Source organism: Nanorana parkeri, unplaced genomic scaffold (genome assembly GCF_000935625.1).
Source record: "Nanorana parkeri isolate BGI_ZX_2015 unplaced genomic scaffold, ASM93562v1 scaffold2497, whole genome shotgun sequence".
Lineage (NCBI taxonomy): Eukaryota > Metazoa > Chordata > Amphibia > Anura > Dicroglossidae > Nanorana > Nanorana parkeri.
This window is the reverse complement of record NW_017308765.1, coordinates 44543-57904: the sequence shown is the minus strand read 5'-3', so window position 1 is coordinate 57904 and position 13362 is coordinate 44543. Positions and strand designations below refer to the sequence as shown.

Below are 13362 nucleotides of genomic sequence, written 5' to 3'. Positions count from 1 at the left end.
GGTGTGGCCACTAAAGGGTGTGGCCACTGAGGGGTGTGGTCACTGAGGGGCGCTGTAAAGCTTTCTCGCACAGGGCGCCTAAAGGCCTAAGGCCGGCCCTGTGAGAGGCCATGATAAAAAAAAAGACTGAATATAATTGTGGCTGGGGGAAAAAAACTGGTGGAGTTGGAATCAGTCATTGTTATCCCAGCTAAATGAGGATGGTGCAGAAACAGTCTGTTTGGGGGCAAATGTGCAAATCTAACAAAGACATTTATGTTGCCTTATCTCTGAAACGTTAATAGCATGTCACACAGTTATCAGGATGTCATCACCAGATAACGATAACCTTGCATTTTGTTAATTTACTTCTCGAAATACATACATTTTTACAACCATGTTACCATTTATGTGTTTTCACATCCTGTTTTTATTAATGAACAACAATGGGAAATAAGGGGGTGGATGTGTTCCTTTAGGTATATATAGAGGGACAGCAGAAGATCATCAGTACCAAATATCAGAGAGGCACCATGTATACCTTCCTCATTCTTCTGCTCACCATCTGGAAGGCTCAAGCTGTCACTTTGGTAAGTTTTTTTTACAGTGCCCGCAGCCTCTTAACCCCTTCGCTCCGGCGTTCTAAAGACCAGTGAGTCATCACATCCAATAAAGCTAATTGGACGTGAGGACATTGAGGATCATTCCACCGCTGGAGTGGAGGGAGAGAGAGGCTGCAGGGACCGGTTTTGCAGCCAGGCGGGATCGAGGATCAGATGAGTTTCTTTGCTATTTCAGCTCCCTAGACAAAACAAGCTCTTAACCCTTGAAGTACAGGGGTAGCCCCACTGCAAGGGTTATTATTTTTTTTTCTGCCCTTGACTTTTTTTTAAAAAATGTTGCAGAGGGTGAGTCTGTAGTTTGTCAATCAGAAACCAGCCACACCTAGCCCTGCCCACTTATTTCTGGATTGGCAGAACTGACTGTGCTACTGAAACTCTCCCACTTTTGGCTGCAGTGTCAATAAGGGGGAGTGTGTGAGACACAAATGAAGGAGGATTTGGTTGACTCGAGAGAGGTCAAATATTTTTTTTTATTGGTGAGGCTGCCATACAGGAGCCTTTAGATTTACTTTAATAGTTAATCTGGCCATACACTATTCACTCGATTCTCCCATCCACACTAAACAGCATGGGTAGGAGAATCCCTCTTTTCAGGCTATTATATTCTGACAGCAATGGGTGTGCTGCTCTCAGAATACCCAAACAGTGGTTGCAGCTGGTTTGCTGAAGTCAGTTTGGCCGACATTTTTACAAAAGACAATAAAAAAATGTAATTTTGTCGTACGGGGGCTCCCCGGAGATGGAAGTTTTAGGTGTAAACACTTGTACTTGCACTTACAATTAAAACCCTGCATAGGGAGTATTGTGTCCATACAATCCTATGAACACCAATACACAACTGCTAGGGCTACCGGGCACCATAAGTAAAGGTGTATTTTCTGCTGTATGACCATGTGTCTGTATTTGCGTCCGTGGGTATGAGCCCTTAGAATCTCTTTCAACTTAAATGAAATAGGCTGTTGGCTATAATGCTCAGCTGGTTACATACATTCTATATCAGAGATGTAACATTATGGAAACCCAGACAAGGGATTAAAAGGGATTGAAATATTACAATTTTCATATTTTTGCCACACTAAATGCTGTTATAGGTGGGCTTGAATATATTTACATCATTAGTGTTTTTGTCTTTATAGTGCTTTATCACAACACAATAATATGTTTAACTGATTTTTACTTGGAAATGCCTTTAAAATATCTTAGTGGAAATGTGCCCCCTGCTCTCCCACTCCAATGCTCTATGCTGGTATAGATAAGTGAAGGTCATACCCCCTTGCAACAGGCCATCTAAGGGCTCGTTCCTCCAGCCCATGCACTCTTTGCACTGTCCCGTGCCCAGAACGCAAGGGATCACATGCACAAAGTCTCCTTGCATTCTGGGGTGTGAGGGGGCGGGGCAGTGCAGACATGCCCCTCGCCCGCAGTGAGATCGGTCACACAGGATTGCGAGGTAATACAATGCCCTGCGTTCCAGTGCGGTACGATTGCAAAAAAAATCATGCATGCACTGTCACTACTACACAGACTTGTAGCATGGAGGGGAAGAGGGGTGTCTGCCCAGGCATGTTGCATTCCATAGTGTGCTGGGCAGTGTGGTGCAAGCCTACCCTACTGTGAAGAAGTCATATTTTGACTGCTATAAAAGGACAGTAAAGGTGAGACTAAGAAAATGGATTACATTAGTAGAAAGTCTATCTTGCTGTATACTGTATATACTTCTGAGAATTTAGGTGGGTTTTTATGAACCCATAATGCAGCACTTAGAACTTTTTCTTTAACTTTGGTGGGAACAGGATCTATCAAATACAATTTATTTCTTCGTATGTACTGGAAATGAAAGTACAATACATTGCAAATCATTTGGTGTGAACAAAAAGGCAGTATCAGTGTATTTCACATATTGTGGCAGTTATTTGCATGATGAAAAAGAAAAATGATAAACCCTTATAATTATATCATTATATTTTAAAGCTGTTGGAACAATGTATGTGTTAGTACTCTGTATGTTTGCCTTTTACAAGACGCAGAGTTTGATGTCTGATTTTGTATCTGGATCTGGAAACCTGGATGAGAACGGCGTCTGTTACTGCACCGTCAACCTCCCAGATACCATCTTCCCGGTTGCCGTTTTGAGAAGCTGGAGATATCAAACCGCAACCTGACAATCACTGTGGAGAAGGAAATTACTAAGGTATAAATGCCGGATCTCTTATATAGAACAGGGACTATAGATTAACAACTCTAGAAAATCCATTGCAATTCTTAAAGGCATTTTCAGCCCAATTCATATTTTACCCTAAAGAGACACTTGAATGATTTTTAAATAAAAACAGGTTTATTTTTTGATTGACAGCAATGTTGATGAGAATTTAAAATTTAATATGTTTGCTGTCACATACAGTATTTCCTACACATGCTGATAGAATCTCCATCTAGTGGTTTCTTGCTAAATAACGGCTGGGTGAAAAGTGACTAACAGGATAAGCTAAAAAAAGACCCTTCCTTTAGTGTCAATTAATACGGCTGCATTAGTTATTTTACAAATAAGCTTACAAAAGATTGCATTGCATTTTCTTTGAAAGAAATAATGATTTATTTTTCATATATTTTATTTTGTGAATCATTTTCATAGTGCCTCCTACAATGAATCAATTACATAGCTCCTTCTACTCTCTGCTGTCCTCAGTAAATGCCCCATAGAATCTCTCTCTATACAGCATCACCAACCAGGTTTACATTTTCAAAGAAAACAGGGACTGAAAGTGAGAGAAAATCCAAAATGTTGAGTTTTCACCAGAACAGAAATAGAAGGTAAAAACTGTGGACACTCTTTCTGTGAAAACTGCCTGTTAGATACCTCACACGTTACAAAAAACTTTAGATTTACTGAAACTGTGTAATATGACGACCTACCTAATCTATCCACACTATTTGGATCCGATAGGACAGTCCCTTTCACTATATAGTTGATTGTAACGTGAATGGTGAGCTTTAAAGGTCACTTCCCTTTGGAGAGATTTGTTCCCACTTCTGGTGTGTCTTCAAATTCTCTTCTACCTAAATAAAGTTTTAAATTCACATTTATTTTCAGGAGACTATAAGTACATTGGCAGTACTAACTACAAGTTTGATATCTCTGTACAGATCTACATCTATCAGAGCACACTGACCCTGTACATAGAGCACATAAAGAACCTGACCAAACGTGTGGAGATCATGGAGCACGGAGGTCTCTCCTATAATGAGCTGGAGTTTGAGCTCATCAAGTTGGAAATCAAAGAGATGGAGGTCCTCATATTGGAACTAAAAGCATCATTTAATGGCTCCAGCATTATAATAGAGACTCTCTACCAGGAGGTGAGACAAACCTATGCTTTCATTATTCCAACAGAAGCACAAAGTTGCTGATAATTTTACTTTTATTGCACAATTGACTTACAGAAGTGCTGTCACAGTGTTTAAAGAGACTCTGTCACTTTGCCCATTTAGGGCAAAGGAATAGAGTGTGTTGAAAGTCCACCATCATTACCTACTTATACTCACCTTTACTCCCATACTGCTCTGATTGAGCCAACTGAGCCAATACCCAGTGCTGTCAGATATAGTAGAACATATGACTTCCTCACACATCGCATTGCTGAGCCTAAGCAGTCAGTAACCAGGCATGAGCACGGTCATGTAATGTATAGACTATCGTTTCCATGGAGGAACAGAGAGGCAGGGGATTGCAGAGAATGTTATCATAATTGAGTCTAGACATGTGCACAGCATACAAATTTGTTTCGAGTGAACAAATACAAAATAAAAAACCTTTTCATTAGTTTCCTTTGATTAAATTAATAAGTATACTGTTTCGGATTCAAAGGCAACGAACCTCCGAATCCGAAATTGCACAATTAAAAGAGCCTCATAGCCCACCTGGGAGGTGCACAGCCCACCTGAGAGCCTGCACATCCATCTGAAAGCCCACACAGGCCACCTAGAGATATCAGAGCATCAACCCAAAACAACACAGAATTTGTTACCTAGTTAGTCAGGTTGAAAAAAAGACACATGTTCATCAAGTTCAAACTATAGAGATTTGAAGAAAAAAAAAAAAGGAAAAGCCCAAACAGAACGCTATGCCCACAATTACCCACTGTTGATCAAGAGGAAGGCGAGAAAAACCATATAAAGCATGGTTCAATTTGCTTCAACAGGGGGAAAAAATTCCTTCCTGATCCTATAAGGCAATCGGATATTCCCTGGATCAACAATCTCTGATGCTTAACATACCTATAATAACTCAATATCCAGTAATATTCTGTGCATTTAGGAATACATCCAGATGTTTTTTTTAAACAGTTAACTGAACTAGCTGGAACTAGCGCCTGGGGGAGTTTATTCCACATTTTCACAGCTCTAACTGTGAAGAATCCTTCAATGGTTAAACCTCTTTTCCTCCAGATGCAAATAGTGCCCCCTTGCCCTTAGCAGTGACCTTAAAGTGAATAATTTGGCACCAAGCTCACTATATGGACATTTATGTATTTATACATGGTGATCATGAAAAATCCCTCCCCCAATCACCTGTTCTCCAGAGAGAACAAATTCAGGTCACCTAATCTTTTCTCATTGCTGAGCTCCTCTTATGAGTTTAGTTGCCCTTCGCTGCACTTTCTCCAGTTCCACAACATCCTTTTTCTGAACTGGTGCCCAAAACTGAACTGCATATCCCAGATGAGGTCTTACTAATGCTTTGTACAGGGGCAGGCTTATGTCTCTATCTCTGGAGTCTAGAGACCTTCTATAATAAAAGAAAGAATTTTGCTTTCGAAACTGCGGCTTGACATTGCATGCCATTATTGAGTCTATGGTCAACCAGAACACCTAGATCTTTCCCATCATTGTATTCCCCAAACATACTCCCCCCTAGAGTGTATGATGCATGTATGTTTTAAGTCACCAAGTGCATAACTTTACATTTCTCAACATTAAACCTCATTTGCCAAATAGTTGCCCAATCACACAGAGCATTCAGATCTGCTTGTAGGTTGGAGACATCCTGTAAGGACTGTATTCCACTACATAACTTGGTGTCCTATGTACCTTTATATTATCTTGTACAGCTGTAAGACGGTCTCCTTACTCCCTCTTCTGGTGGTCTCTTCTTGTTCTTTCTCCTGGCTACCTCTCCTCACTCTCTCCTCTATATTCTCCAAAAACAAAATTGCTGTGCGCAGCACTAGTGTTCGGGTTTCAAGAAAAGGTGGCAAACTTAATGACAAAGCCATGTCTTTGCAGACCTGAACAAGCAAAAAACAAATGCATTGTTGCACAATGTTTTAAACATGCTACCAGCTTGTTTTTTTATTCTTTTTGTAGATTCGAAATATTTCCATCATGGTGAACCATTTGGAGATCTATGATAAGAACAATGTACTGATAATCAGACGAGAGATTGCGGCTCTGAAGAAACGTCTGGAGGAGTGTGAGAAGAATAATACAAAGCCAGACCAGCCTTCACCAGATAAAGGTAGGTTTAAAAAAGACAAGTTATTTTTAACTATTTGTAATAATGTACGAGAGGCTTGGGTCCCTGCAGAAATAAACCTCTGTTTTGGTGCAGTTAAATATAAACCTGCCATGAGAGAAACCTGGAGTCTGCAACTGCTATCTTTAACATCTGGAAAAGATAGTTCCCTAGCTGTCATACTGACCCTGTTTTTCAAATACTTTGAGCCATTGATCTGAAGCAAGTATGCAGATAACAACTTCGGACTTTCCTGATCTGTGTGTACTTGTACTGGGTCAGACTCTCAGGAATTATTGAAGTCAGTGGGAATGTATAACAGCTAGACAACTAGCACTTTCAAATAAAGGTTAGCAATGGTTGCCCTCATATTTCTGTGATGACAGTTTACACCCCTGATTAATACTTTGGCAGCTTATGGACCTAAAATCCCTTTTACCAGATCAGGGGATAATAGCATTCCCTGACAGTTCCACATGTTCCCCTTACCTGTCTACATACTGCAGGGTATGAGCTTTCATTTGCACTCCCACTCCGATCTCTCCACCAGGCTCCAGACTGTATGCTTGGCGCCCTGTGCGGCCGCACGGCTCGCACACCCCTAAGGCCGGCCCTGCTCTCAGTGATCATGCACCTCTACATCTTAGTCCTGAATTTCTTTGTCATTGACTATGGCTGTAGAGGGGGCTGTAAAGATGTATTAGCAGACAGTCTCACTGCTATGCCATTCCTCATCGATGAATTTTAACCTACTTCACGATATATAGGAAAGAATGCCAGTGTGTACAGCATGTGCTAATTATTGATGGCTATTTCTAGGATAATAGGCAAGGGATTGTCAAACAAAGTACATAAGGAACTTGGCACTGCCCTGGGGACATGTACCAAAGCAAAGACAAAAAAATGGGGGATGCCCTAAACCTGCCTGTGAAGTAGAACATCTGTGAGATGTATATAAACAACTACAGCAAAACTGACATTTACCAAAACAAATCGCTGTTTAAGCCCTTATCCTAGAAGACTGTCTGATATAAATGTTAAGGGGGGGACTCCATGCAAAAAACAAAACTTGTGGGCTACCCCCAAATCCATACCAGACCCTTAGCAGGCAAGGAAGGGGGGGAGGTGAACAAGCATGTGCCACTCCCCTCCTGAATCATACCAGGCCACATGCTCTTTACATGAGGCCCCATTGCCCCATGTTGATGATGAAAAGAGCCTTTTTCCCCAAAACCCTGGACCAGTGGTTTTGCCGGTGGTGGGGGGGTTAATCGGAATCTGGAACCCCCTTTAAAAAGTCCTTAGATGTGGTGGCTGGGTCAATATTTATTTAGGCTTTTTTCCCCTTTATTTTGGCCTGATGATTCTGTCATTATTGCCCTTGTCCTAGGACAGTGGTGGCGAACCTTGGCACTCCAGCTGTTTTGTAACTACAAGTCCCATGAGGCATTGCAAGGCTCTAACAGCCACAGACATAACTCCCAGAGGCAGATGCATGTTGGGATTTGTAGTTTTGGCACAGCTGGAGTGCCAAGGTTTGCCACCACTGTCCTAGGATGACAATGCTCACTCTCTGTACTGTATCTATGGAGGAGCAGCATTGTTACCCTAGGACCTCACCCTTTCCTCTTCACCATAACATAGAGGGGAATTATTCTGGAGTTCACATTAACTGATAACACTGCAGCAAAGGCAGAATGCACAGGAATTTTTTTCTTTTTTTGATTGGACAGCTTGGACCAATGGCGCTTTGCCATTGGTCCAAGCCGCCCTCAGAGCTCACGCCTCTAACACAGAGTAGAGGCTGTGACAGCTTTTGCCTCATTAGTTAGGTTACACAAGCAGTGGGGAAACCCGCTGCTGTGTAACCTAACTACCGGTCAAAAGCCGGATGCAGTGCTGCCTGCTCTCTGGATCAGAGAGGGTGTATTCCTGCGAGGAGCCGTGACTGACAGTCACGGCTCTCTGCAGAGAGAGTGAGTGCAGGAACTGAGTGATCGGCGGTATGTGATCGCTCAGTTCTCGATCAAGAGAGCCAACCTGTGGCAGCTGCAGTAACTAGGGGAAGTAACTAGCGGGAAGAGCACATTTCACTCTCCCCATAATTCTACTTTCATGGTAAATGAGGATAATTTGCCACCTACCACTTCCACTGCATAGAATAGCAACAATAATAATAATGACACCTGAGCATGTCCCCTGGTGTCCTTATTATTATTATGTCCTCTGGAGCCATTATTATGTCTCCCCCCAACGTGTCATTATTATTATGTCCCCCCAGTGTCATTATTATTATTATGTCCCCCCAGTGCCATTATTATTATGTCCCTCCAGTGTCATTATTATTTTATTATTATTATGTCCCCCCAGTGTCATTATTATTATTTTATTATTATTATGTCCCCCGGTGTCATTATTGTTATGTCCCCCCAGTGTCATTATTATTATTATGTCCCCTGGTGTCATTATTATTATTATGTCCCCCTGGTGTCATTATTATTATTATGTCCCCCTGGTGTCATTATTATTATTATGTCCCCCTGGTGTCATTATTATTATTATGTCCCCCTGGTGTCATTATTATTATTATGTCCCCCTGGTGTCATTATTATTATTATGTCCCCCTGGTGTCATTATTATTATTATGTCCCCCTGGTGTCATTATTATTATTATGTCCCCCTGGTGTCATTATTATTATTATTATGTCCCCTGGTGTCATTATTATTATTTTATTATTATGTCCCCCGCTGTCATTATTTTATATGTCCCCTGGTGTCATTATTATTATGTCCCCCCGGTGTCATTATTTTATATGTCCCCCCAGTGTCATTATTGTTATGTCCCCCGGTGTCATTATTATTATTTCCCCCCGGTTTCATTATTTTATATGTCCCCTGGTATCATTATTATTATTTTAAAATAATAATAACAGTCATCACTACGGATGCACCGATACCGTTTTTTTGGTATCGAGTACCGATATTTATATTTCGGTACTCGCTGATACCGGCACATCCGGTTGCATAGAGCCGGCTTCCCGGACAATCAGGGAGCCAGGTAGCGTGTCATTACCCACTGCCCGGCTTCTTTATTGCCCGGGAAGCCAACTCCATTCTGTTTAGCCGGCTAGATGCTGATTGGCCGGGAAGCCGGCTTCCCGGCCAATCGGCATCGAGGCCGGCCAAACAGATCTGACAATATGGAGACATGACCCCCACCCTGCAGGCATCTCATTCCCCTCACATAGACCCTCAGTAGTAGTCATTACCATACCAGTCCCTCGGCCAACTTGGCAGACACACACATCTCCTGTGTGCACAGCGCCCGCGTGGTCGGCCCTCAGCCTGAGGTATCTGCAGGGTGGTGGTCGTGTCGCCATATTATCAGGTTTGACCAAATAGCATAGATCCAGCTTCCCGGCTCCATGTTCTCTCGCGGCACTGCCCGTCAGAGGAAATCTCTGTCTGACCAGAAGTTCTGGTATCGGGAAAGGTATCGGAGCATTTGGGTGAGTACGAGTATTCGGCATTGCGGAACCTGGCCTTGGGGCAGCAGGCAGAGTAAATCCGATCCTGTCCTCAGTCATCACCATAATAACACCAGGCGACACCCGGGGACAGGACACACACACACGTCATCACCATAATGACACCGGTGGACGGACATAGCAATAATGACACCAGAGGATGGACATAATAATGACACCAGGGGATGGACATAACAATAATGACACCAGGGGGATGTACATTACAATAATGACACCAGGGGGATGTACATTACAATAATGACCAGGGGATGGACATAACCACAATGACACCAGGGGATGGACATAACAATAATGACACCAGGGGATGGACATAACAATAATGACACTGGTGACAGACATAACAATAATGACACCAGGGGACGGAGATAACAATCATGACACCAGGGGACATAATAATAATAATGACACCGGGGGGACATAATAATAATGACACTGGGGGGACATAATAATAATAATAATAATATTGACACCATGGGGACATAATAATAATGACACAAGGGGGACATGATCAGGTGTCATTATTATTTTTATACAGCATTACAAAATAGCCCAGCAGTGCCACACCTAACCCGACCACCCCCCATCCCTCTTCTCCCCCCCACCTAGATAGAAGCCCAACCCAGCAGCCATGTGCACTCACCGTGGACAGGGGGAGGATGAGACTGCAGCCATGGAGGGAGGGGGGCAGGACCATGAAGCAGTGTGAGCAAAATCGATCTTCCTCCTCTGCTGAGTGGGAGGTGATATCCCGGGCTGCAGAGATCTTTGCTGCACATAGGGACATGTGGCTGCTGCCCTCTAGCATCAGAAAGCGGTAGTGCAGACTAGACGGCTGGTCCAGAAATGCTTCACTAGCGCTAGTTTATGGGGTACAGGGCCCCACAACAATGACTGGACCCGGGGCATGTGCCCCTTTTGCCCTGCCTTAAAGACGGCCCTGCTTGGACTCTGCAAAGGAAAGTAAACAAAGATAAAAGAAAAGGGAATTTCCTAATCCCCCCTGCCCTAGTCTAGTAGTCCTCCCTGGTGTCCTCACAGGCGTGCTGCATGATCCCACACACATGTTGGGCGTGCATACTGGGACTAGAAGTCCCCAGACTTCTGCACTGACACATTCCAAGGTGACTGGATTATTGTGTAGTTCTAATACTCAATAAAACTGAAAGTGGCTTTCATAAGCTGTAAAATGTCTTTAGCAAGACATCAACACAGAACAAGTCCAGTTAAATGTAACTAACTACTACTACCGTGTTTCCCCGAATGGCAGCTCCCTCCCGCCCCCCTGCCAGACACGCCCCCCCGGCCGCACGCATGCCCGCCCACCTGTTTGTGGCTCCCTGGACGGCAGAGCACAGCTGCAGCCAGGTAAGACATCCCCCGAAAATAAGACCTAGTGTCTTATTTTGTGCAAAAAAAAAAATAAGACACTGTCTTATTTTCGGGGAAACACGGTAGCTATACCTTTACCTGGATAAATAAGGACCTTTACAGATATTTTATGTAATTCTTCCTTCAGGCCCTGCAATGTAAGTAAAGGCCACACTTTATATTTTAGCATGGGGGAATCCAATGCAGGGGTCCACTTTAGTCCAAAGTCCCCCCCCCCCAAAAAAAAAAAACCATATATAACAACCATACAAAAGTGACAGAGAATTTACAATATCACTTACACACTCAGTCTTCCTCTTTTTAGGAATGCATGACATAATAAAGAGTTCTTAGCAACTCCTTTGCTGACCCATATGTTGCATTTTGCCATATTAACATTTTTTACCCTCTTAAAACATTCATATACAACTATTGTTATTATGCAGGTACTTGTGAACATGGACAAATCCTCAACATCAGCAAACCATTTGTAGTCCAAGTAAACTGGTATGGAGCCAACTACAAGTATGGAGGATGGGGGAGAGATTCACTAACAGGAGCTGATCAGAATGTCCAGTGGGTGGCTCCCCTAAGAACTGATGGAAGGATGATGGATATTATACGCTTCTACCCTTCTTATAATGATCTCACAGTCTATAGAGGTGCCACAGAAAGGAACCTTCCAACTTCTAATAATGGTCAAGGTGGTGGAATGATTATGTACAACAACATGCTTTACTATAACTGCTACAACACCCTGAACATCTGCAAATATGACTGGAGAAACAATGTGGTCACCAGAGCAGCTCTCCCTGATGCCACATACACAAATCGCTTCTCCTACTCACACACTGCTTGGCAGGACATTGACTTAGCAGCTGATGAAGAGGGTCTTTGGGTCATTTATGCAACTGAGCAGAATGCTGGAAATATTGTTATCAGCAAACTTAATGCTACAACTCTTGAAGTAATGCAGACCTGGCACATCACCGAGTACAAAACAGGGGTCACCAATGCTTTCATAGTGTGCGGAGTCTTATATGCCACCCGAGCCATCAGCACGAATCAAGAGGAGATCTTCTACATGTATGATACCAAAACTAGTGAAGAAGGAAAGTTGAATGTCCCTTTTGATAAGCTGATGGAGAAAGTACAAAGTTTGTCCTACAATCCTAATGATCACAGGCTCTATATGTTCAACGATGCCTACCTGGTCCATTATGACCTTTATTTTGCACCACTATCCAAACACAATATTGTGCATTCCAAAGTCAATCCTATTCAGAAAAAATAGATACACCAATATAAGATGAATCTAAGCTTTTCCATCTAATATGAGTGAGCTTTAGTTTGCTTTTTGCTAATTGCTAATTATTGAGCAGACCTTGCTATCTACTGTATGGTCCATTTTAAGCACTTTTCTGAGCTCCAAGCCTAACTTTCAACATTGCTCTTGTTCTACATTAAAAACAATGTTAGATTAAAATGGACAGGGAAATCGTGAATCTTTCCTGTAAATGTATGTTCTGCATCAAAATTATTAAATTAAAACTAAACTCTATGTAATCATTTTAATGAAACACTAATTGAATAAACACTTAAGCATGGCATATGGTGTGGATGAATTTTTGTTTGTGTTCCCCTTAAATGTGCTGCATCAGGCTAATCTGTACATTAGAACTCTTCCTCCTTTCATCTGAACAGACCTGAAACACAGTGTCAATGTAAAACTGTCAGGTTTTATTGTTTTTTCTGTCACCATATTGAGGGGAGATCCCCCTGTGATGAACTAGTGACTCTGGACAAAGCAAGTGCAGCTTCATCCAGGGTGGCTGGTTTTCGCTCTCGTACCCACTGTCGAATCTCCAAGGGGCATTTGTAGAGGAACTGCTCCTTTAAAATAACTTGTATAATTTGCTCTGGGGAGATTGCATTCTCCCCTTCCAGCCACCGGCGACACATTAGAGATATTTTGTGTGCATACATTTTAAATGAATTCTCATTCAGACAAGGTGAACTCCTGAACTGGGCACGATAGGCATCCGGTGACACCGCATAATAGTCCAGCACTGCTCTTCGGATATCATTATAGTTCCTTCTCTTTGCCGGGTCCAGCATTCGGTAGGCCTCAGCCGCTCCTCCATCTAGCAGTCCCACCATGTAGCGCCCCCAGTCTGAGGGTGGAACCTCCAGCATTTCACACTGGTGCTCAAAGTCCTGGAAGAACCCTTCCACATCTCCCATATTTTCCTGGAAGGGCTTGAAGTCTTTGCGGGAAAACCTTGGGGCCTCCCTCACCGCAGGCACAGGGGCAGCAGCACGAGTGTTTGCA

General features: G+C 42.8%; 1 pseudogene; it reads left to right on the top strand.

The window, feature by feature from the left end:
- The first annotated feature begins 512 nt into the window (after positions 1 to 512).
- On the top strand, positions 513 to 12341 carry LOC108801796 (annotated as a pseudogene).
- Positions 12342 to 13362: the final 1021 nt, after the last annotated feature.